Source organism: Ochlerotatus camptorhynchus, unplaced genomic scaffold, assembly GCF_037179485.1.
Source record: "Ochlerotatus camptorhynchus isolate MF236.1 unplaced genomic scaffold, CSIRO-AGI_Acam_v1.1 ptg000866l, whole genome shotgun sequence".
NCBI lineage: Eukaryota > Metazoa > Arthropoda > Insecta > Diptera > Culicidae > Ochlerotatus > Ochlerotatus camptorhynchus.
In genome coordinates this window covers 117672-144132 of record NW_027041325.1, presented here as the reverse complement: position 1 = coordinate 144132, position 26461 = coordinate 117672, and the positions used below count along the sequence as shown (strand labels likewise).

The 26461-nt window shown below is 38.9% G+C and overlaps 1 pseudogene; it reads left to right on the top strand.

Annotated features, from left to right (window-relative positions):
• Window positions 1-217: 217 nt before the first annotated feature.
• LOC135715351 (uncharacterized) lies at window positions 218-16930 on the top strand (annotated as a pseudogene).
• Window positions 16931-26461: the final 9531 nt, after the last annotated feature.

Below are 26461 nucleotides of genomic sequence, written 5' to 3'. Positions count from 1 at the left end.
AGTGACTTGGACACGGAAAGCGATTCTGACGGTAGTGACTCCGACGGTAGTGAATCCTACAGCGATAAATCTGCAAGCAACGATACCAATAGCAGAGGTTCTGGTGACGAAGCAGATGGCACTGGCTCTGAAAATGAGCCCATACAGCCGTCGTGTCCGGATCAATCCCTTACCGAACCGTGTACCGGACCAACTAATGGAAAAGCGAATTAGAAAGATGGTCAAGCTGATATGTGTCCAACGTCACTCACGAAGAACCTCGGTGGAGAAATTCCGAACGACCGGATGGATCGAATTGAAAAAGTTCTCGAGTGTTGGCTGAGGCTTCAACCATACAATCCTTGCAAAAATACGAATGCCCATCCTCATCACACCGGGAAACCGAACCTGTGTGCCTATCGATGCTCCCAGCAACATCCAACCATTCCCCTCCGGTATTCCGATGAATAAGATGTGGGAGGAATGGAATACATAGGAATACAGAAAATTTTGAGATCGCCGTATCGCTGAGTAATGTCACAGCTTTTGTTTCTTTCAATGGGCCCCGATCTACAAGAGATAGTCTGAGCAGCAAAATTACGCCCATGTCTGACAGACGTGAACTGTTATAAGACGTTTGCTGCTAACATCCATGCTTACTTCCGATCAATGACAGATACAACGGCGGAACACGAAGAGTTCTCGTCCATGATACAAGACAGGAATGAAATGCGACGGCGGATTTCATGCACGTCTAATGTGCAAGGTCAGGCTATGTGGTTACAGCAATGATGACCAGGACCGATTTGTGAGAGCGCAGCTACTTAAAGGTCAACGGAACAAAGCATTAGTCAAAGCATCCAGAACGTACGGACACGAAACGAATTTCATCGTGCAGGCAGCTACCCGTGACGAGGCATATGAGGCTGAGACAACACAACCTACAAACGACCATGTATTTCAAATAAAACACCAGAGTACAACGAACAGTAGCAACCAGAAACGCAGGAATCTGGATAACTCCACCCGTGATCCACCTGCCAAACGCCGTCAGATCGATCATGCTCAAGGACGACGGTCCCGCTGTTCACGGTGCAACCTTTCATTCCATAGCAACGGTCGATGCCCTGCACTCGATAAGAAGTGCCTCAATTGTGGCAAGCTAGGGCACTTCGCAGCAGCTTGCAGAAGCAAACGTGTCAATGCAGTCCGTTTTAAGCGAGAGGACGTATCAAGTGACCATGATGACGGACGTGAAGATGACAAACAGTTACTTAAAGAATAAAAATGCATAACTTTTTAAATAATCGATGTTGAAATCAATGTGATAATATACTTATTGATGATCACTATGTGTTTTGTTCTTTCTAGCATATCAATGTATTATCCCTAGAAGACGTTTTGATTAACTACAGTTTGGGGTCAGCTAGTTTGATTTCTTTTCTTATTGACTCCGGTGCTGACATCAACGTCGTATGCAGAAATGATTGGGACCGCATAAAGCGCGACTTTGAATCCGGCAAGGCAAAAAATGGTTAACAAAAAGAATAAGGGAATTCTCGCATATGGGTCAAAAGAACCACTGTCAGTGGAACGGACGTTTAGAGCTGAGATTGTTGTACCAAATAGTAGCAGCCCTCCCATTACAGCGATTTTCCATGTCATCCGTAAGGGACTCCGATCGCTTCTTGATCGATCGACAGCTAGCGATTTTAGGCTACTGCAAGTCAATAATTGCGAAATAACAGAAGACGTGAAGGAATTCCCGACGATGCCAGGCGTAACAGTCAAGTTCAACGTAGACAACACGATTACACCAGTAAAGAACGCATATTACAACGTGCCAGCTGCGTACAGAGAAGGGGCAGAGCACCAACTTCTTGAAATGGAAACACGTGGGATCATTGAGAAAGCCATAAAAACGAAATCTCTATACAACCAGTCGAACAACCAAATCAATTACTATTTTATTATATTACACAATTGAAGATTTCATAATTATTGAAGAATGACTGAGTGTTGCATAATGTCGGTAGAATAAAGAGATGACATTGGCTGAGCAGATAATCGTTATCGAACCAACTCACGACACTTTAAAGCTGTACAGAAAATATAATGTTTGTTTGGGAAAATACAAATAATAATACTTTCGAACTCGCTTTCGAACCATCTAAATAAAAGGTAACTCAAATATATATATATTTTACTTTAAATGTATTGTTTGAGGTAGATTCGTCGTTGCTTTATTGGAAAAGAAGAGAGAGTCTATAAACCACAGGTGTATTTTTTTTTAGAGGAAGGAAGATGTGTGGTGCATAAATACTGTAGTGTAACATGTGCTAAACTCGGGCGAAATCATCCAGCGCATCGCCCTGTTCGCCTCGTAGCTAGATGAATATGAATGTGTGAGTGATTTCCGTCCACAGCGACCTAGCACTCGACCAGGCATCGTTGGTACCGTCATTGTCTCTGCACAGTCCACTTGCAGCTTCTGAGACGGTAAGACGTGCTTCCGTGTGATTAGCCCTCGGTGATTCCTCGGTGATTATCGAGTATTCATAAGTACGTATTTTGACTTTTTTACATAGGGATGAGTACTTAAGGGGGTTAGATTTTGATAAGTTCTTTAGTGGGAATGACACTGATGATGACTGCACATTGTAGTCGAAATACGTATCTGTCATGGATACCAAAATTAATTAAGTGGAATTAAATGGAAGATAACCTTTTGTGCTGTTTTATTTAAGCATTCCGCTAACAACCTAATTTCATTAATTCATTATGATGGCTACTAGACTGATGCAAAATTTGAAATTTTCGCTCCACAGTGCTCAAACGGTTCCAAATTGGGCCCTGATTAGCCTCCCAAAATTTGAACTCATTTAGTGAGGAACTGACTTGGCACAAACCATTTGAAGTTTATATGGGAATTACTATGGAGAAACCATAATTTCGGTTAATATCTATCTCAAAATAGAGGACACAAATCATGGCTACTATGTCACTATGCAGAATACAGTGTTGCCCACAATACAGTTGCTTACTCTTGCCATAAGATTATCAATCTCTTAAACAATTAATAACTATTTCATTTGACGTTTGGCTGAAAGACGATTTTCTGGAAAGTTGTAACTGATAAAAAATCCCATTGCTTTTGTGCACAGAGTGACATGAAGATGAAAAGTGATATTTAGTTATTGTGTGGTTGGATTCGCTGGATTGTTTAAAAATGACTAGAGAAAATTAAGCATCGGGAATGCACTCCCGGATATATTGATTTGGTGAGTACGTTCCAGTTGAAGATTGTTCTCTCTAGACAACCCTTTTTTGAATACATTTCATTAATCAAACATTATTATATGCTGGGTTTGGGGGGCAGCCTAAGGGTTTCAAAGGATTTGTAGACTGGACAAGGGTTCGTGGATTTGCCAGTCCCTTGTCACGTGTTGATAAACGTACATCTTGTCGTTTGTCTTCCCTGCTGCAACAAACCATCAGGCAGAACTTTACAATCAGTGAAGTATCTGCAGTCATAGGTAATCCTTGCACTGATGGTGGGTTCTTTTCACACCACATCACAGTTGTAACTGATAAAAAATCCCATAGAATTTGTTAACAGTACAGTATGAAAAAAGGCTAGAAGACAATGAACAAAAAGTTTTGTTTTCCTATAGTAATTTCCGTATAAACTTCAAATGGTTTGTGCCAAGTCAGTTTCTCACTAAATGAGTTCAAGTTTTGGGAGGCTAATCAGGACCCAATTTGGAACCGTTTGAGCACTGTGGAGCGAAAATTTCAAATTTTGCATCAGTCTAATGGCTACCAAACCTGTAGGATTTTACTTATTAGAGAATTGTATAGATTTTTCTCCTTTAGTTTACTTAAATCTTTGGTTTTTATTAGTTAGGTAGGTTCCGATTCAACACATTGTTGTTTCATTTTTATACCTGTGATCTTTACTTTTTTACCTAGGGATGAGTATTTACTTAAGGGGGTTAGATTTTGAGAAGTTCTTTAGTGGGAATGACACTGTAGAAAAAAAAACGAGAAAACAACAATATTTTAACATTAATATCTCCCAAAGCGCAATACATTGCAACCTGACATTTTCAGCAAAAAATAAGCAACACTATATAAAAAAATATTAAAATTTGAGATAGGTTTATTTTGGTGTTTTTAAGATTTCTTCATTTTAGTGGAACATATCTTTTTATCATAACTTTTTTTTAATGAATTCAAATTGCGTTTTGAAGACTTGACGACTTTGGCAAAGTTGTTTATACTGATATACTGAATTGATTTTTTTTTGCATGAAATGAAAGCTACAAGTATGTAGAATATGTGGCCAAAAGGATTTTACGATCCGAAACATATTTAGCGAGTTATGGCGCTTTGAGTGAACCTTTGTCATGCGCGCTGAGGGACGCAACAAAAACTTTAAACGCGTTTTTCTCGAAACCATATTTTTTATAACAACTTAGAGCATAGGGCTTGAACAAATGATCCGATTTACAATCGAAAAATTGCGCTTTGAAGGACACTATTTTTTGTATGGCTTATACCTAAAATGAAAAAAAAATGTTAGTTACTATTTTTTAAGCAAGGTCAAAGTGAGAAAAAAAGGGGTAAAAAAAGCACTAAATTTTCAAATGTCCATAATTTGGTAAATTTTTGTCGGATTTCGTTATAGTTAGATATAAGCCATAGGGAATATTATCAACTTTAACCACAATAAAAAAAAAATTTCATTTCAGTTCACCACCAGAGGGTGTGCACTCGAAGTTCTGCAGCAAAACCTGACTGACACTCCTCCACGCGAGCCGCCATTTTGAGCCGCCATTTTGTTTATTTTTACCTTAAAAAAATTTCCAAGTATTCAGGAATAGTGGACAAATATAATTATCGAAACCGGAAGTTCGTATGTCTTTTCATTTTTCTGAAAAAAATTCCAAAGTTCAACTGTTTTTCAGCCAAATCCAAATAAACCTCCCCTTAAGACGTCAAAATTTCACAGCCTGCTGTTTTCGAATTATATGGAATAACAGAAAAAGATTTGAAAATAAGTGTTCTGCAGAAGAGTTGTTTATTTTATCAAGATAAACAACTGCCTAAGTCGTCAAGTCTTCAAAACGCAATTTCAATATAGGGGAAATGGCTCTAATGTTGGCCTATGAATCAAACATTGGGCCCATCGCTAAAAATCTGCTGTTTGCCAATTTTATCTAGATGAACGCGTCATTGAGACGGTACTAATGGATATTTTTGGTCGCTATTGAAAATTTAGTCTATTGCTGAATTTATGTATGGGCCCAAATTGCCTGTAGGCCGAAATTACATCGATTTCCCCGAACATGTTCCACTAGAATGAAGAAATCTAAAAAAATACCAAAATATACCTCAATCAAATTTTGATATTTTGTTTATCGAGCATTGCTTAATTTTTGCTGAAAATGTCAGGTTGCAATTTTTTGCGCTTTGAGAGATATCAAAGTTCAAAAATTGTTGTTTTTATTCGTTTTTTCAACAATATCTTTAAAATTTAAAGCTTAAACTACACAGTTCGAAAAAGTAGTGTAAATTTCTGTTCATTATGATGCACATGAATGGAGCGTCACATATCATATACGTTTATATTATATATCATGTAAAGTTCTGACACATCTCATGCCTTGTAGCAAATATTGTATACAAAAGCCCATCTTTGTAAACAACATTATTTGCTAATTGTTCGGTTGCGTGAAATGAAATACAAGTCTACGTGAATGAATGTTTACATCACAATTAAAATTCAGAATTTTTATCTGTGTAGTATATTTCTTCACAAATGTTATTTATTTAATGCATTCGCATAAGAGAAAAATTAAACGAATTTTTTCTTTAACTCCATATAACTCGGAACCAGTAGGCTGTGGAAATGTTACGTCTGTGAAAGAACTGTTTATTTTGTCAAAATAAACAACTTTGCCGAAGACATCAAGTCTCCAAAACGTCATAGAAAAAAGTTAGATTGCGACGCCAACTTTGCAGAAGAGTTTTGAACTATTTGTTTATATCAATAGATGGTCCTTATTATGATGAGAAACTTTGCCCAAGACACAAAGTCACGAAAATGCTTCGTTTCGGAGTTATTAATTTTGCTCCGCTAGATTGCATTCCTGGCCCAGTGTGCAATGTGACGAAAATCCACAAAGTTATTTTGATGTTGGAGTAGATATCATCCAATTGATAGTGCGATGTGATACTAGTAGGTATTATCGACCAAACAATTTTCGAACAGAAATTAACCATGGTTGCCAGAATATATGTTCTATTTTGCAGATATACGCAACCTGTTACGTACAAATAAATACTCTCTGTAACATCCAGACAATTTTCCGCTCCTTCGGCAATTTTTGGGTGGCACTTTGCATGCAAAAATGATATTAGAATATAAAGGAAAAAGCTTACTACCCCAAAAATGAAAAAAAAAAATCGTTTTAATTTTTTTTTAAAATGTTAAAATCTAAAAAACAAAAATCTTTAAAAATCTAAAAAAATCTGAAAAATCCGAAAAATTAAAAAAAAAAATCCGTTTTCCTCTATTTTTTTAAGAAAATTGTCGTGTAAATACACATTTTCTAAGTCATCATGGCAAAAAGTTGGACTCACAAATCCGTATATCGTGGAACCACTTTCGGGTTCTAGAAAATGTATACTTTAGTAACGAAGGCGACGGAGGGCGGGGTTCAAAAAGTATACATTTTCGGTCTGAGTGGATTATGCACCTTTGACACTTCATTTGCTCTTTAATTTCTTTATTATAGAGATTACGATATTATACTGATGATTATATCTTAATGTCCAAATCTCCACTTATGTGACTCTTTCCAGATTCGATTTATGCCTCTTTATTCTTTATAATACGCCAAATAATCGTTCTGCTGTAGATCTTTTTTTCCGAAGATACATATATATTCTATTCAAAGTAGAACTATACCATACGCTAAACCAACCACATCAGAGAATCGAATGAATCATGGCTGTCTGCTTCAAAACACAGCAGTATAAAAAATGGCATCCTCTCGCCACGGCCACTTTGAAGATAGTATCCAAGCAATTAAAAAAACATCCACATAATCTAAAAGCGATTTGCTCCTGATGGCACCATGATTATATAATCGCGTATAATGCCATTTGAATTTAAACGTTTTCATTCTATCACACAGTGAAGAAAAGTTTACCCAAACGACAGGAAAAAAAAAGTCCGTCGAAAAACAAGAAAATTGGAAATCACATTCTGTGTTGCCTTCCTCTGCTGAAACAGCTTTGGTGGAGTATTTTTTTCTGATTTCATTTCATTCTTATTCAATTCGTTCCTTCCAGCTCGAGTTATTTGCCACTGACTGCTTCAGCAGTTCTTTGAACGCTTCCAGCACTTCCTGGCACTGTACTTGTTCCGGGTGCTTTCTACCACCACCGTCAGTCGTCAACGAAGGGACGAGAATTGCACATTGTTAAAGTTTTCCTCCAATTTGCGGTCGGTGATGGTCTCTCATGCTCTCTCGCTGACTGTCCGGATTCGGATGCCATCGTTTCCCGGAGCCTTTCAAGTGCTGCTGCTGCTGCTGTTGCTACCATAAAAGCCACGTAAAACGTGGTTGAAGAAAGATGAAAATGGCAAAAAAGAGTTTCACGACTTTACCGAAGGGTGAAGCTTTTCACTGTTTCTGAACCGGGAAACCCAAATCTTGCCGGTCGAGAATTTGCGGAAACGAAATTAGCATTTTCCTTGGAACTTGGGAATCCCCTCGTCATTGTTACCATTGGTACGGGGTGGAACAATGGTTCTGGCTGGTGGTGGCCATGAAGGTGACTAGGGTAGGCTTTGTAAGACAAACTTCCGAGAACGATGAACTATCCAGAACGGTGAAGGTTTGTTGGTTGAACAGGTGGCAAACTTTTGGTGATTACGGAGAATGAGTGCTTGGAGCTCGCACAATTGAGTTGAGCTATCTGTTGGAAAATGGGCTCTCTCGCACTTATTTGGTTTGTAGTCCTGGCCACAGATTGAGTTTTATTTCGATGAGTGTTTGAGAATAAGATATCGTTATAAGTTAATGCATTTTTGATGATTTGAAATTGAATTTACTTTTGTTGGCCAATACCGTCATGCTTGGCCTATATTAACAAATAATGCATTTTATGGAGATGCTCACTTTTTGCTTTGATTGGTATGTTATTATAAGGTCTACATTGGCGTAGCTACAATTATTTTAATGGTGAAACATTTAGTTTTATTGTTTTTATTTCACAACAAACGCTTCAGGGAGCCTTATAAGCATACTGATTTGTAACAGGCAATGCTCGTTTGTTGAAGCTGTTTGTAATGAAATTACATATTGTCCTGATCTAAGGACTTTAACGATCTCAAACTTAAGAAAATTCTCATGTTAGATAATGCTGAAGGTTAGATAATTCCAGACTTTTTTTTAGATCATCTTTACATAAACATCTATATTTCAACAATTAAAACTTTTAATTTATAATTTTCAAATTTTCCGGCTTTGAAATATGGCAGATAATAAATGCATTAAGGATATAGGAATAGGTTCAAAATATATCCCAATAAACAATTTTTAATATTCTGAAAGTTACCGTAAAAATAGGTTTAGAACCCAAGCCCATATGTTGTCAGGATGTAGTAACTTAATAATATATACCTTTTATGCAGATTGTATTAGGATCCAAATGTAAATAAAAGATCGGGAAATTTGATCAATTATCATAATTGCATAAGATAAAATTTGCAGATCCTTCCTAGATCGTAATTTCATAAAAGTTCTAATAACAAAAATAATTGAGAATTTTAATAATTATTCCATAAATATGCCTGGAAAATATTTGACCAAATTTTTTTCAATATAGAAAGTTTCGAGCTCATGAGCCAGCTTTGAATCTCTTGAAAATCAAAATAAAATCATAATTAAAGATATTGGGAAACTAGATTCTGAGACTTATATAATTTTTCGAGCGGAAAATCGAGAGGAAGTAAACTAATATCTGCGTCTATCTGGAGAATTTCGAACATTACCTGCTGTTTAGCAAGGATGTCTGAAAGAATATGCAACGAATAACCTATGCAACGTTCCCTCAATATTTAAAAAACTCCATTAAGCTTAAAAGAAAAATTCTTCAACTTCTACATTGTTCCCTGAATTTATGCCAAATTCCACATTTTTTCCATCTCTTTTAAATTCTACGATTACTTCTGAAAAGACTCCCATCATCTACAATCATTCTTTAACGTCTGGAAAGTTCCTTGAAATTTAACGAAGTTCCCAAAATATCCAAGAAGATTATTTAGCTTTTCTGAAGTAAGATCTCTGACAAACTGTACGAACTTCCCTAAAATGAAACGAGGATCCCTGAAGATCTTAGAAGTTTGCTGAACTGTTTTTAGGTCTTCTTCAAAATTCCCTACACTTTGATATAAAGTTTTATGCAGCTTTTAAAAATGCTACGAAATTCCCAAAACTTCTACATTTCTACGTATCTCGTTGATTTTCCAAGAAGTTCCACGTATGGAATTTCTTCAATTTGTACGTATTTCCCTGAACTATTTCAAACTCATGAGGCTTCAAAGAAGTATCCTGAAATTATACGAAAATCCCCGAACAATGATGAGGTTCCCTGAAATTAAATAATGTTTAATTTCTACGAGGATCCTCCAAACTTAAAAAGAGTTCCCACATCTCCGCAGTTTCTTAACTTTTCCAAAGCTCCCTGAGATTCTAGTAGATTCCCAGAATTTCTACTAAGTTTCGTTATTTTCTACAATGTTCCCTGAACTTTTTAGAAGAGTTTGAAGTTTTACGAAGTTTCCTGAGGTTAAAGTTAAATCCCTGAACTTATGGCCAATTTGTTAAGCCTGAAGACGTCTTATTATGCTATCGATTAAATGTCGATATAATATAAATTCTCGACATTGTTTCTTCTAGTCTAGAACATTAGGAGAAGAAGACATTCATTAAAATAAATTTTTGGTTTGTTTTTCGCCGATCTTGTCGCAGATCCGAACAGCAGACCAACAACCATGACAGCAAAACACAACCGAAGCCACGACAAGTGCAATAGAAGTTGTCAAGTGCTTTGATCGATCAAGCATTTTTTTTTGTTTTTCAATATTAATTTGTTCTTTATTACTAAAACTTGGGCTCTTACTATTCCTTTATACTTGGGCTAAAATTCAATATATGGACTAAAAATTGTTAGTAGAATAAGAGTTCTAATCAAATTGGTTAACTAATTACAATAAATATCGATTCTAGCTTCGAGCAAACTCCATTGCCACAGCAAAACCGATGTTTGCTGGAAGAGGTCCAAAAGCGTACTGTACGTAACAGTGTAGAACAAATCATTTACGAGCAATAAATGTAAGTTAAATTAACCCTCTACTGTCAAAACCTTATTTTAATGAGCTGGGATGAAACTATTCGAATTTTTCTTAAAAATGCTGTGTCAATGGTTGGAATGATATCTTTTCCAGTTACATGAATATTTGGAATAAATCTATTACAAAATCATTCTGTGAATTTATGTTTAAAAAATATGTTCTAAGATTTTCAACAGGGTACCAGTTTTAACTGTCAAAATCGATCTAATTCTTCAACAGCTGCAAGAAGGAAATAAATTTGTAAAATTGTTTTTGAATGAAATGCCAATTGTTAATTTCTTCTCAAATCACTTCAAAATAGTTACCATCAGTGTTGGCAAAATCATCAATTAAATTATATTTTTCCACTCTCATACTGTCTCAATATCAAGCATGATATTGGAACAACATATCATGCATGATATTGTTTTTACAAGATCCTTTGATATTGCGAGACTATTCACAACGTGTAAAGTTGAAGCTGAGAGATAAATCGACGCAAACATGATTCCTTTGCTCCCCGTTTTCATAGAAAGAGAAGGTATAATAATGCTATCTCTTTTTTCTCTTCACCGTTGGCAGAAACGAAGCGACTGCTACCACACTGTAACTGGCGAGTACCCATTAATGGGTGAAAAAGTACCCATTTTATGGTAGTGTATGGAGCTGTCAAAAAATGCGTAAATGAAAACTTCAAATAGTGGGTACTTTTTCACTCATTTCCGAAACCTGTTAGGGATCAAAAATGGGTACATTTTCACCCATTATTGGGTGAAAAATATCTTTGTTGCACCGTAACGTTGCTCACGTACTTGGTGTACATTGTCGAGTGCCTTTGTTCCGTTAAAAAGTACAGAAAGTAATAAAAATGTATAGCTTAAAGAAAAAGTTAGATGGTGATAGCTTCAAAAAGCTTCAAGGTAAGAAATACTATATGATTTGAATGATTTCTTAGCTTATAACGTTGTTAAAAGCATATTTGTTTCATTCCACAATTTGAGGTTAAATTTCTGGAAATTCGGCTTCCTGTATTGAAACATACGTCTTGAAAACAAATTGCTCAGGAATCATTGACCCAAAAAAAAAATGTTTAATGAAATTATAATTGAAATTATAATATGGACATTTTTGAAGGCTTACAGTGTCCCGTTTCCAAATGTGGGGCATTTATTGAAGGTTATGTCCATGAGCTGAAACTTCGTGTGAAGGAGTTCCACAAATTGAACACCAGCTCAAAGAACTCTATCACATTTAAATGTCGTAATTGTGGAGCTTGGCGTAGCACATTTAAGCATTTGAAGCGACACATTGAACAGGTTCATCCAAAACATATTTCATCTAGTGCAACCATTCCCGACTGCGATCCTCAAAATATGGAAGCTACTCAATTTGATGAAAAGGAACCCACAATGCTAAACTCATCATTTTCGACTATGAGGCAGAATCTGCAAGATAATGCCTCAGCAGCTCTAACTGGATTCCGATGCGATGTTTCCCTCCCGGAACGAAAAATACAATCTTTTATTCAATTGAGCTCGGAGCTGCTGGATAGTTACCAAAATATTCCATGGATCTTTTCAGAAAGTTTGCAAACGACACAGGAATTCCAACCGATGACAAGCGTGTGCTAGATGTGCTGGACCACTTGAATATTAATGGAATATTTGCAGATGTCAAAACTCCTGAACAAAACTTGGAGCATTTGTGTGGAAAAGCTATGAAAAATGTCCCCGAGTCATTGGAGATCGTTCTGGGAAAATCTAAGGTTAATCGTATTGTTAAATACCATCCAGTAAAAATCCAAAACATCCGAACGGACAGAATGAAGAAATTTGGCTGCGTTAAGAAAAGCTTCTTTACGAAGGACACCATGCACTACATTTCAGTTATGGATATTCTCATACTGATAATGCGCAACAGGCAAGCGAGGGAAATGATAGCGAGAGAAAGGAAATCCATTAGCAGCGTTTGTAGTTTTCTGGATGGAAAATTGATCGAATCAATTGAATACTTACGCAAATACCCGTCTACAGTACGCTTGTCCATACACATCGATGACGTAGAATATTGCAACCCACTCGGTTCCCGTAGAGGAAAGCAGAAAGTTACTGTGATTTCGTTCAAAGTTCAGAATCTTGACGATAAAATTAATTCCGGCCTCGACAGGGTGTATACGGTTCTCATGGCTCGCTCTCACTTGGTAAAAAAATATGGGTTGAGAAAAATCTGTCAACCACTTGTGGAGGACTTACTCAGACTTCAGTCGGAAAATGGCATTACGTTCAATCTAGGAAGTGAAGATGGTGAATTTGTTTTGCGGGCTACAGTAGTTCATGTTCTGGGAGATACGGCTGCAGTACACGAACTATTCGAACTTATGCCTGCGCAGTCTAACGTATTTTGTCGTGCTTGTTATATCACTAGTAACTGCTTTCACAGTGGCCGTTACGGAGCAGAATATTCTCCCAGAACTAGAGAGAGCGTTAACCTTGACATCGTAGCAGTGGAAAATAACGCTACAACACCTTCCAAATGCGGCGTCCTTCGAAGATCTGCACTAGATTGTTTGCAATATTTTCACTTCACAGAAAATATTTCTTTTGACCCGATGCATGACATTTTGGAGGGGCTGGTTGGAAAGGGAATATTGAACTATATTATCAACATTGCCAAAGCTATTACTGATACCGAGATCAACGAGAGAATAAAGAATTTTGATTATGGAGTTGCGGAGGCTAATGATAAGCCTTCAGGGAACTTTATGGCAAAAACTTTGAAGGGAAAGGGTAATATGATCAACCAGTCTGCTTCTCAAAGTTGGAAACTGCTTAGAATTTTTCCGTTCATTCTCTCAGATGTACTACCAACATTTCAAAAATTTTCAAATTTGATTACAGATTTGCTTTTTATTACATATTACTCGTTTTCCACATGCTTAACGAATGAGATGATAGAAATATTGAATTATTTTATTCAAAAGTTTTACGAAGATCTGAAATTGGCACTCCCTAATAAAGCTCTGATTAATAAAGTTCACCACATTTCCCATTATGTAGAAGTAATCAAACAGAGTGGTCCAATTGCTAAAATGAGCTGCTTACAATTTGAAGCAAAATTTAGAGTATCCAAATCACAAGCAAAAACATGCCGTAATTTTCGGAACTTAACGTCAAGCATGGCTAAAAGGATCAACTTGAAACAAGTCAACACAATAATAAATCACGAATACGAAACGGATCAAATAAATATTAAATCATGTGCTCAGATAAATAAGGAATCTCTGGACTATGCATTACTATTATTTGATTTCCCTCAAATCATTACTTTTGTTAATCACCTGATCATTAATGGTACTAGTCTTAGACCAGGTGTTGTAATTAAATATAATACTCATACAGGACAAAAGTATGGCATAATAAATGCAATTATTGAAAATCATTCTAGTACAGATAAATCTTTCTTATGTATCATTCAGATGTTAAATATCATTGAGTTTGTTCAAAACCTTAATAGCTATAAAGTATCCTTGTCAGATAATTACTACTCGAGTATCTTTTCTTAACGTGTTAAACAAAAAGGTGTATAGTCTATGGAATCTGCAACACACTGAACCTGAAAATAGATTCTTGTACATTAGCTTAAAATATACTGACTAGAATTATTATCTTGAACTACATTGCAAGTAAAACAGTAAAGCACTAGTTTTGTATTTCTGTTTAAGTTTATGTTTTAGTTCTAATTGCCCGTTTAGCATCATTTGTAAAAATAAAAATAATCAAATCAATTATATTTTTCCTAATGTTGCTATGTCCAATTGTCTGTGGATAGTAAAAGTTCAGAGCATCGCGTATAATTATAAAATTATCAAATGTAAAATTGCAATGTTGCTATTAATATGACTAATTTTGTAAAATAAGAAATAAAAAAAATCGTTCTTAGTCTTATTGTCTGTGAAAACAAATCGGTATCGATCAAAACAACATTCTACTTGATGTTCTATTCGCGCATGAAGGTGCAGAGTGCCGTTTGTTTACATATTTTCACATTTTTCACAGAACACAAGTTAACGGATGATTCGCTGAAATATGTGTCGGAGACGGATCTCATAAAAATCGGAATAACTGAGATGGGACCCAGGCTTGTTATTCTGTCAGAAGCAGCCAAGAGGAATTGTCCATCACCAACTCCATCGACGTCCGGAAGTGGTCCTTTAAAAGAAAAAAAAAACGTGCATGAAAACCGTGTTCCGACTGAACCACTAGTCGAGCAAAGAACCGTAAGTGTTAAAAAATAAATACAATTAATATGATTACTCAACCTACCATCTTTTGTAATCTAGATTCGGCAGATTTTGGAGTCCAACTCAAAATTTCGGAAAATTTTGTTTTCAAAGCCGCCGCACAACGGCTTATGGTCCGTACTTTATGTGAAGGAATGTTCGCAGGTCAACAGTACGTATATGAGTAGGATAAGTAGTGTACGGGAATATTAAAAATGCCGGTCTTCACTTTCACTGATGAATATATTCGAGCAAATATATGCATTATGTTAAGAATTAGGCTGTATTCAGACAATAGATACTCATAGTATTGCGCGTTTCACACCAAATTGGACTATGTATGTCTATTACTATAAGTGTCTATAATTCAGACCTGAAGTTGTTAAGTAATCAAAAAATAAGCTCAAACAGTATACATAAATAAGCTCCGGAGGTAAACACTTTCACAAATTTTCAGATATCCCTTCACTGACCAGAAGCTGGCATTGGCTATAAAAATCATAGACGCATTTCCCGTTTTGAAAAAAACAAAACTATCAGAAGTCAGCCCAGATTACGTAAGTTTTCATTATGATAATTCAAGCTGAACATTGCATTAGGTCCTAAGTAACATTGAGAGATTCTCTTCGTCGACTTTCTCTTTGTATCCCCACGGCCATGTAAAACATTCCCAGGTATTTCCAGCACGCAGATCAATAAAAGAAGTTTTTATCTAGCATCTAATATGACAAACACAACAAGAACTGGTTATGTGATCAAGTTAATAACGAAAGAGAAAGTCGACGAAGAGAATCGATCAATGTTACTTAGGACCTAATGCAATGTTCAGCTTGAATTTATCAATAACCTACTAATAACCTACATTACATAATCATTATTTACAGTCATTTTTCTTCTGGAAGAACGGAGGTAAAGGACCAGGCCATGAGCATTCCGGGGTCATACAAACACATACTCGAAATGTATGCAAGAACGTTTCACCAAGCAAAAAAAAAGTTCACCCGCAAACCGAAAAATAAACAAGTAATCAACGTTTCATCCGAAATAGTTGAGATGGCTCAAGAGATGGCTCAAATCGAAGCAACATCGAGTAGCTTCAACAACATTGCTAGAAGCATGGCAGAGACGCATGACTTGTCATTATGATGTTAGATGCCAAATCGAGATACTTTCGAGATATTGAATGTTTTCCCGCATTTTCGATCATACAACGGAATGATAGTAAGTTATATTTTACTATTATAGTTTAGAATAGAGATTTTTATTGTTTTACTGTGAGTGTGATAAAACGAATCACATAGTCATTAGTCAATATGATGCTGATCCTATGATGTGACTGAAACATCTTCTGAAAACATGAGTATGAGAACGTCATAACAGCGTCGTAGCTAATGACGTCATAGTGCTGATGAAATCATTGGCTCATGAAATTTCACACTTTATCGCACTCATTCTTAAGTCTCCAGAAATGTGTTTTAACAAAATAACCTTTTAAAAACCATAAGCATAATTTTCTAATTTTCAGATTCAGAAAGCGTACGAGCGATTGATGCCATCATACAATAAGGAGTCCAATTTGAAGCAAGTATTTGCTAGAGGTCTTCTAGTAAACAGAGGCACTTTTTCGACGTTTCTTGATGGTATGTTTAACCTCGTGTTTAACCTTAAAAATCTATTTGTATACTTTCATATAATTAATCATGTAAACATAACATTACACAGATAATGTCCGAGGATGTCTACGCATTCTCGTTTCCCTCACCAGAAGGGGTGTACGAAAATCTTCCTTGGAGGAGTCTACAGACATCGAAGCAGAACTAGCGGCTCCGATAATTCGATGTATCACGGTAATATATCCATTACGCTAGATTTTGCTGTTGTTAAAAAGACATTTTTTTTTGCAGGATGCTGAAACAGCTTTACAAGAGCAATTAATGAAGTATGTTGCCTGGAATATCCGATGCTAACGTTGATATGGCGCCTCATCTGATTTTCAACGGCAACAATTACTTTATTTACGTTGACGCTCAACTCATCCACGGTGGAATTGACTCCATCCGCGCGCTGGACACTCTATTTAAAGTGTTCACTGTTTTCAACATTCGTCCGCCAGCAGAAGTGCAAAAAATTATTGATTTCATCGAAATCATATGTTATGGAATCAAAACGACTAGCACCCGTCAGATGGTCAATCGTTTGGTTTCATCGTTTAAGGAATCCATCCATGCTGACGAAAAAGATGCTGATGAATAATGTATAAATATCATTGTTTTCATTAATTATTGCAATGATGTTCAATAAAAACCAAGTACAAACCAAAAGCATAACCATTAATATGTTTTTTTCATTTTATTGATTGATTTTAAAATAATTGCAAATTCTCAAATTTCAGATTAAGTCCCATAAATAAATTTTAAAAAATGGGTACTTTTTTACCCAGTCACGGAAAACAATGCATTCTGGAAATGGGTAAAAAGTACCCCATGATTTGACGTATAAGCTCTTTACCCATTAGTGGGTAAAGACGTTTTACCCATTTTATGAGTTTACCTACTTTACCGCGAAATGGGCACTTTTTCACCCATTAATGGGTACTTTCCAGTTACAGTGCAGCCGTTATGGAAGTTAAAGTTGCGTTCGGGTGTAAAGCAAAAATCATGAAACTCAATCTCACCACAGTTTGGTAAAATTTGCAGTTGGTGAGTTTTGTTTGCTTGATATTCCCAGCTGCGATATCAAAGCTAGCAATATCAACCGCGGTTTTTTCCCCTCTGTTCGGGACCTAACACTACTGCGATCATTAAATTGATCTACTGTAGTATATCCCGTGTCCTTAGTTTAGTGCAAGTCGTATTACTCCATCACTTTTGAGAAATGATGAAGTATTCGATTTTTTTTTACAGTTGCCACTCTTGCATTTATCGCAAGGATCCGACTCTAATTGAAAGGTCCCGCTATTTATACCCTTCGGAGTGTTGGAAAACCCTCCAAAGGCGCGACCTTTTGTCAGTCAAAATTGGATTCCTTAGCAACAAAATTTAGGTATGACACCGATAATGACCCTAGTCTTATCCACTTCAAACTAGGGAACAACGAATAGAAGATTAGGAATCACATAGATGAAGACTAACTAACTCATTTTTGCGTGTTGATTTTTGTCTACGAAAATCAAGCGTGATCTTTGGCATTGGCTCTAAAGTCCAACTGCTTCCGAATATCGAAAAAATCAAACTCAACGACTACATTGGCTTCGACAGAGTCACGCATTCATTTTTTGTTTATCAATTTCAAATTCATCACAGTACAGTTGCGCACGGAACCCCTTTGGATACGGTTGTGTTTGTTCTCTGTTTTGTGCGTGCGTTCGCTTTCATAGTTTTCGGCTGCATTTGCCGGATAAGCGCTGGCACTCTGCCTCCCGGATGGTTATACGTGTGTGAGTGGTGGTTTTCTCGCTTTCCGAGAAGTTTTAGAATCGAGAAAGAAACATGATTCATCATGTTTGCAAAATTGCAAGCATCAGAAGATTTGGCGCTGCGTGGTTTGATTGTTTCTCCCGGACCAGAAATTTGTGGCATCGCGAGTGAAAATTTTAATTTCAGTTTATGTAGGTACGCGCTGCAAGGTGCGTGAAAGAGTTGGCACGATCGGTGTTGATTTTGGTACACTTGCAACTATTTTTGCAAAAAAAAAAAAAAGTACTTTGACTATATGTTTTTAGTATTACTTCTACGTGAAGTCAACGATTAACAAAAAAAAAAAAGTTTTTTCGAAAGAAATTGATATCGAAAGTGTACTAAAAGTGCTTCTGAACGGGTTTCGCAGTTGGGTGTGGTGAAATTCGTGGTTGTTTTCAGTGAAAATTCAGTGTAAATTCCGTATCACAAATTTGCTCACCGAGTTCCCTTTTTTTTGCCGTTCGACGACATCGGGAATGCGCTCCCGGATATATTGATTTGGTGAGTACGTTCCAGTTGAGGATTGTTCTTGTACATTTCTCGATTGCATTTTCGAGGGGACGTGTCTGCTTTTGTGGGCAGTGCGTTTGATGGTCGGTTTGGTAGAATCCTTTTAAATGTAATGTCTCATGTCCAAATAACCTCGATTTTCGGTCTATTGATTCAATACTTTAGTATTATATTTTCAAAACATACAATGATGAATTATGTCATTTCATGGCACATCAAACAAAAAGTGTGTGTATAGGACCCAACAATCTAGGTTATTTGTATTTTGTAAAACATCTTTATTTTTTATTATATTTTTCATTTTACTACATATTTTATATACATTATATATCACATGATTATATATAAATTCATAATGTAAATTACAATAAATACTGGGACGGGAGGGAGCATCAGGGCATCATTGAAGTTGTAACTGGACAATGGAGTGGAGTGCCAACCGGAGTCTAGGAGGGAATGTGTACTGTCATTTTAGATAGTTACATTTCACTCCAACAGTTGCAATGAATTTGACGCGCTCTTCTTAAACAAACCATCCCGTGGAAAGCTTAACATGTATTGCGAATTTCGTTATTCATTTTGTTGGATCATATTGTTGGAAGGAGATTCTCTTATTTCCGCGGGTTTCGCGTAAGTGCCTCTGCTTACGGGCCCGTCCAACCCTTTTTGGCCCTTCATACAGCAGTATGTTGAATTCAGAATGATGATGGGATTTGATCTTGCTGTTGAGTGGAGCCGCATGCAGGGCAAGACCCAAGCTAGGATGGTGGCTACTTACATACATACATACATACAATTTCAAATTCATCACAGTATTCCGAATATGACTGCGATTTGTCTTTGCCAGACCCAGATTTCTCGTTAAATAAATATTTTAAATACTTTAAACTTCAAAAACAAAATTTTATCGTGATGAAATCGGGACTGAACAGATTTTTCTGTAAATAGGGTCATAATGTGCTCGTGAGTTCTAGTTTTAGCTGGCAGTTTGGTTAAAATTGGTGCAATCGTTTGTGGAAAAATAGAAAATACTGGAAACTATTTTTTTTTTACAAAAACTGCCTTAGACAAGCTAAATTGAATTAGATCATCATTGTTAAAATAAATAAATTAATGTTAGTTTTCTTCGGATCAATCAGCATAATTTTCGCAATTTTTTTTTCTTATCTTTCACTGATGAACATTTCAGAGTGGTGTCTCTAACTGTTTTTGAGATATGACCGAAAAACTATTCCAATCCTCATTAGGGAAGTCGGAACGAAGCGTTTTTCGTATGAACACTTGTATGAAAAAGTCGTTTCGTCTTGGTCTAATTAGACCCCAGGTTATGTTTTGTCATCCATTCCGTCAGTATGCTCCCTTCAGCCACGTGCTATATATACGACGCCAAACGCTTAACATTTCACGGAACTGGTGATTTGGTTGAATAAGAGGATTTATTTAATTGTTTCTTTCTTCCAATCCCCATTGTTTCGATGATGGTTGGTGTGATATCTTTTATTTCTTCATTTTTTGCTTCGTCTCGCTCCCTCAACAAAGCGACAACGGGTTTTGGCGTGAGGTATTTTTGTCCAACCGTTTGCTGCTATGGTAGGCGTAAGGCGCTTTTCAAAAAAAAAATCCATCAAAGCATAAAGCAGCATTAAAAGCTTTCTCGCATTTTGCAATACTACCATACTATAGGGACAGACAAAAGGGCACATTAAGGCTATTGAAGGAAGCTATAAAAACGGCGATCCGATTTGGGGTGCTGCACTCTAGGGAGGAGGAGGCGGACATAGTATTTAAAAATTCCAAGGGAAAAAGCGGATTTTTTACACTGCGATGCAACTCCATTCGGTGACAATAGATCGTAGAAGAGAAAATCGGACACGAGTCCTATAGCAGTCGGTGGTGGGTGGAAGAGATAAAAATATAAAATTGAAAAGTTTTCTTTATCCCCCCGGCACGTTGACCATTCTGCGGAGTGCGGACGTAGAGTGGATAGAGTGAAAACATACTCAGTCGCTCTGTCTGTATACATAGTTTGTATGGTTTCATAAAAGTTAATTGTTTATAGAAAAATAAAAGGAAAATTATGATATCGGAGTGATTGTTTGCTTGAAAAAGAGCTCAGTGGGGCGTTTTGTGGATGGAATGGTTTTTATTTGAAAAAAAAGCAAGTGAGTCGAGCGACCGACAAATTGGGATATAGGGATGATCGTTTGTTTATAACAAAATACACGAGAAATCGGGATTAAGGATTTGAAAATCAGCAGACATGACAAGTGAAAATTCACACAATTGGATACAGCCTTAAGGGTCATGCACATTGGATCCGTTGGTGATACGTTTTTGGCAAATCTGGCAGTTAGACAATAGATTTAGCTGTCATTTTGCCGCAACGTCTCACTAATGAACGCAATGTGGGTGTATGTGTATGTATGTATTCCCTCTAACCCCCACTGGCCGGCAGTGTTATTATGGAAGAACTCTCTCTACAATGTCGCATTTATGGTCATTGTAGATAGCTTTAGTCCGGGAGTTAGAAGGTGATAGCTCTATTGCAGATCCAGCAACCCATTTCAGAATATCTGGAAAGTCACGCCCATTCCGAGGTTACTTTCACTAACAATAAGCCCCGCATGTATGTATTACCTCTATCAATTGGATATTAGTATTACACACACACTTCCAGCTTCAAAATGTTCTTTTGAATCCTGGCACGTATTTAGTTTATGTTTTTACCCTTCTTACAAAGAAGGGTATAGATGTCACTTGAAAAACCGACTAACGATCCGAGGCCCGGAGGGCCGAGTGTCATATACCATTCGACTCAGCTCGACGAGATCGGAACATGTCTGTGTGTGTGTGTGTATGTGTATATGTGTGTGTGTGTGTGTGTGTGTGTGTGTGTGTGTGTGTGTGTGCGTGTGTGTTTTTTTTTTTTTTTTTTTGGCAAGGAGGAAACCTTCAAAAAGGCCATCGTGCCACCGCTTGACGACTGGGCGCACAGTCGCGGTGACACGGTGTGTGGGATTCTTACCGCACTAAAACCTCCTTAGACGCCTTGCCCTTTTCCCCCGGAACCACTTGTCGTATTACTTCGGAGGGGGCCGTGCATTACGCACCTCACTTTACCTCAGCTAATTGGCGCTTCCAGTTCGCTGATCGTCTCTCCAATTTGTGAGCCATTTATCTCCCAGCGTCACGTTCTACTCGGTTATCCCTGGTGGTGGATACAGCCTACTCTGACGGAGAGTTCTCCCGGCTTCGGCTTTCAGTTCGCACTTGTGTGAGCACATTACTACTTTCTAGTTGGTCTTCCCGCCATTTTCGCTGCAGCGCTGACATGATCTGCGTTACTGCTCTGCTGACGGCGTTAAAGGTGCCCTCCTCTCGACACATTTCTTCGACGACATTCTCCGTGCTAAGGGCGAGCATATCCTCTCGCACATCATCAAATCTAGGACATTCGAAGACCACGTGCTCTGGTGATTCTTCCACATTCCCACACTCCGGACAGAAGGGTGACGTTGTGTGTCCGAACCGATGCAGGTACTTCCTGAAGCAGCCATGACCAGACAGGAACTGCGTCAAGTGGAAGTTGGCTTCTCCATGCTTCCTGTTCACCCAGGTCGAAAGAGTCGGTATTAGCCTGTGTGTCCATCTACCGTTCTCTGCTGCATCCCACTCCTGCTGCCACTTAGCCATCGACTCCGTTCTCACCATTTTTCGTACTCCTCTGGTTTCTCTCGTCATATAGCACTCGTAGTCCTCCGCCAAGGTGATGTCGATTGGGATCATACCGGCGATAACGCATACTGCCTCCATCGAAATGGTTCTGTACGCACTCACGACTCGCATGGCCATGAGCCGGAACGTACTGCTCAATTTCCTTTGGTTCTGCTTCGTTTTCAGCGCTTCAATCCAGGCTGGACCTCCGTACCTTAGTATTGATGAGGAAACACTAGCCAGAAGACGTCTCTTGCTGCTGCTTGGACCAGAATTGTTCGGCATGATTCTGGCTATTGCGTTGATGACCTTCGTCGCCTTCTCGCAAGCATATTCGATGTGGCTATTAAAGTTTAGCCGGTCGTCGATCATCACTCCCAGATACTTAAGCATGCGCTTCGAAGCAATGGTGTGCTCTCCAACGGTAATTTCTGCCCGCTGCACTGCTTTGCAGTTACTGACCAACATCACTTCTGTTTTGTGGTGGGCTATCTGCAGCTTCGCTCCTTGCATCCAGTTACCAATCGTATCTATCGCCTCAGCCGCCAACATTTCCACTTCTTCCAGCGTCTCACCGGTTACCGTCAAGACGACATCGTCCGCAAAGCCAACGATCTCAACTCCTTTGGGCAGCTTGAGCGTCAGCACGCCATTGTACATTCCGTTCCACAGCGTGGGACCTAGAATGGAGCCTTGGGGAACCCCCGCCGTGATTCTAAGCGATTTCTGCCCCGTGTCTGTCACGTAGACAAGGACCCGGTTCTGGAAATAACTACTTAGAATCCTGCAGAGGTAGCCTGGAACCCTCATTCTATGGAGCGCCTTGGCGATGGCCTCCCAGCTGGCGCTATTGAATGCATTCTTGACATCGATCGTAATCACGGCGCAGTATCGATTTCCTCTCCGCTTCTGTTTGGAAGCTTTCTCGGCTCTGTCAATCACTGTCCGAATTGCATCCACCGTCGATCTCCCTTTCCGGAATCCAAACTGTCTCTCCGACAATCCGTGTTCACTCTCCGTGCATTTCGTCAGCCTGTTGAGGATGATCCTCTCTAAGAGCTTTCCTACAGTATCCAGCAAGCATATTGGCCTATACGATGCAGGATCCCCCGGCGGTTTTCCGGGCTTCGGCAACAGCACAAGCTTTTGTACCTTCCACCTATCAGGGAACTGACTATCGTCCAGACATTTCTGCAGCACCATCCTGAACATGTCCGGGAACGTCTGGATCGCCGCCTTCAACGCCACGTTGGGAATTCCATCCGGGCCGGGAGCTTTATTCGCTTTCAACCCTTTCGCTGCTGCTATGAGTTCCTCGTTGGAGACTTGTTCAACGTTGTCTTCATCTACCTCGCCATATGGTGTAGGTGGCCAGTTCGTTGGGTCATGCTGTGGGAAAAGTCCCTCCACGATGACTTTCAGCTTGTTGTGACACATTTCAACCGGCATCGTTGGGCCTCTGATCTTCGCCATCGCAACTCGGTATGCGTTGCCCCAGGGGTTGGCATCGGCATCGCGGCACAACTCCTTGAAACTATTTGACTTGCTCAGCTTTATCTTTCGTTTCAGTGCAGCCCTGGCCTCTCGGAACACCACCCTGCGCTCCTCTCTGTCTGCTTCTGTTCTTGCTCTCTGAGCACGCCTTCTGGCTAGAAGACAAGTAGCACGGAGGGTGCTAATTTCCTCGTTCCATCAGTAGGCTGGACGCCGCCTGTTCGTTGGCTCCAGTTTTCTCGGCATAGTTGTGTCACATGCCCTTGCTAATAATTCGGTCAACTCATTCGCGCTTAGGCCCGGGACGCTGTTGTCTACCCTTAGAGCTTCGATGAAGAGATCCTTATTGAATGCCTTCGTCTTCCACTTCCGCTCGCTTACTTTCGTCCTCCGCATTTCCACCGGTGTTCGTTCGCCGATACTGTACCGGATCGCCTGATGGTCACTATGGGTGTACTCCTCGCACACCGTCCAGTTCATATTTGCCATTAGCGACGTACTGCAGAAAGTAACGTCGATAATGGATTCCCTACCATCTTTGCGGAAGGTGCTGATGGTTCCTTCGTTGGCCAGACTGACGTTCAACTTTGCCAGAGCTTCCAGCAGGCTATACCCTCTTGCGTTGGTACATCTGCTCCCCCAATCCACTGCCCAAGCATTGAAGTCTCCTGCGATGACGACTGGTCTCCGTCCAATGAGCTCTTCGGTGAGCCCATCTAGCATCTGGTGGAACTGCTCAATTGTCCATCTCGGGGGTGCGTAGCAACTACATACAAAGATTCCATTGATTTTGACGATCACGAAACCTTCATATGAGCTTGCCACCACTTGTTGTATGGGATACCTGCCCATGACTTGTATGGCCGCCATTCCTGCTCTATCCGCCACCCAGTTACCATTATCGAGAGGGACTCGGTATGGCTCTGTGTGTGTGTGTGTGTGTGTACGTGTGTATGTGTGTATGTGTGTGTGTATGTAACGAAATGAATGCGCTCACGTTTCTCAACAACCGCTCAACTGATTTGGACAAACTCGGCGCCAAATGATAGGTCTTGGGGTCCCATTGAACGCTATTGAACGGTTTTGGAATCGGTGAACCGGTTCCGGAGATATGGCCGGAATAAGATCCGGTGAATATGGGCCTTCACGCTGGATTTAACGGAAAACGTATCAAAACCATCATGCGACACATCAAATTACTACAGAATTCAAAAATAAGATCAATGCAAGTCGTGTTAAGTGTTCCAGACCACATTGGACACACTTGGACATGTTCCGGGTACCCCGGGGAAGTTGCTTGACTATGAATTGAATTAAAACCCATTAAATCACAATAAAATACGATGATAAGGTGATTGGTAGCCTCACCAAATAGACTACACCCGGATATATTCCGGGTACCCCCAGGCAGTGGCGTAGCGTCACTGGATGACACGGGGGTGGGAGGCTTGGACACTGATAATGACAATAAAATAAATAAACTTGAATAAGTAAGAAGGGTCTGATCACACCATAGGTGGATAAATTCGGGTTTTTTTTTATTGTAAAAAGTATTTGGACTGGTCTCACTATGTTAATTTGATCCCCCAATCCATGGGTTACGTAGTTCCGAACACAAATTGTCTTGCACTGCAATGCCTGGGAGGATGTTCGCGTCTAGTGCTTGCCCTAGGAACCGTTCGTGGCCATCAGTTACACCCCATCAAGTCTTGAGCGAGGCATTTTTCAGATTAGTCGCAATCTCCGACACCGTCAAGAGACCAGCAACCGAACACTTTTGCAAGCGGAAAACTTGCTGATTCACAGCAACGTCTGCCACCGAATCACCACCAAAACTCGCGACGGACACATTATCAGCACTCTCCCGGGCATATTCACCAATCGGACCGGATTAAAATTCGTCCACGGTGACGAATCTCTCAATAGAACTACGCGCCAAAAGTGTGGCATCCAAACTCGGCGAACCGGGCTCTCGGGAGGCAATTGAACCGACACCAAACAATTGAACTGATGCTGCGACGTAGGAGGCTAAATTCAAGGTCAACCGAAGCACTGCTTCTTTCTTTTGTCACTTCATGTTTCTATTTTCACTTGCTATATTCTTCTCATTTTTTAATCTAATTTGGTTTCAAAACTGGACGTCTCAACACAGGAAAAAAACGATATATCATTAAATGATAACACTTGAAACTAAATTTCAGCACACACATTAACAAATTCAAGGCAAAAAATGCTTAATTCGCTGACGGAAAATATGCAGCAAAAGAAAAACACGTCATCTTTCAAGCGCAGCCTACTGCGATCTCCTCACTAATGAACGCAATATGGGTGGGCCTTTAGTGAGTTCGCAGAACGTGTTTTTGAAGGGCGAAGTCTTCCGTGAATTGATTTAGCTCTCATTTTTTATTTATCCGGTAGGATAATTTTCTTTGATCGTTTTTTTATTGCCGCTCTTATTGCGTTTATGCTTAAAATCGATAGTTTCGAGAATTTGCGGAAGCTTACATGCTTATGCTTAGAGAGTTCTTTCCTGGAGTACTGATATTTTTTCTCCATTTTCAAATATTTTCAATATTTTTGGGTTCACCGGAGTTTAGATGTTGCCCGAAACTCCTC